This window comes from Arachis duranensis, chromosome 10 (genome assembly GCF_000817695.3).
Source record: "Arachis duranensis cultivar V14167 chromosome 10, aradu.V14167.gnm2.J7QH, whole genome shotgun sequence".
In the NCBI taxonomy this organism is placed as follows: Eukaryota; Viridiplantae; Streptophyta; class Magnoliopsida; order Fabales; family Fabaceae; genus Arachis; species Arachis duranensis.
Window position 1 is genome coordinate 72,112,911 of NC_029781.3, and position 392 is coordinate 72,113,302.

General features: G+C 41.8%; 1 non-coding gene across 1 annotated transcript; it reads left to right on the forward strand.

Annotated features, from left to right (window-relative positions):
• Positions 1-101: 101 nt before the first annotated feature.
• Positions 102-209, forward strand: LOC127743571 (small nucleolar RNA R71). The gene has a single exon (XR_008004956.1). It is a non-coding gene; the product is annotated as a small nucleolar RNA R71 (small nucleolar RNA).
• The last annotated feature ends 183 nt before the right edge of the window (positions 210-392 follow it).

Genomic DNA, 392 nt, shown 5'->3' on the forward strand with positions numbered 1-392 from the left:
GTCTTCTTCAGATGAAGAGATCCTCCAGAAGAGCTATCCAAAGACATCTTGGACAGTTCAGAGAGACCATCATAGAAAATACCTATGATGCTCCACTCAGAAAGCACATCAGAAGGACACTTTCTGATTAATTGTTTATATCTTTCCCAAGCTTCATAGAGGGATTCTCCTTCCTTCTGTCTGAAGGTTTGGACTTCCACTCTAAGCTTACTCAATTTTTGAGGTGGAAAGAACTTTGCCAAGAAGGCATTGACTAGCTTTTCCCAAGAGTCCAGGCTTTCTTTAGGTTGTGAGTCCAACCATGTTCTAGATCTGTCTCTTACAGCAAAAGGGAATAGCATAAGTCTGTAGACCTCAGGGTCAACCCCATTAGTCTTGACAATGTCACAGAT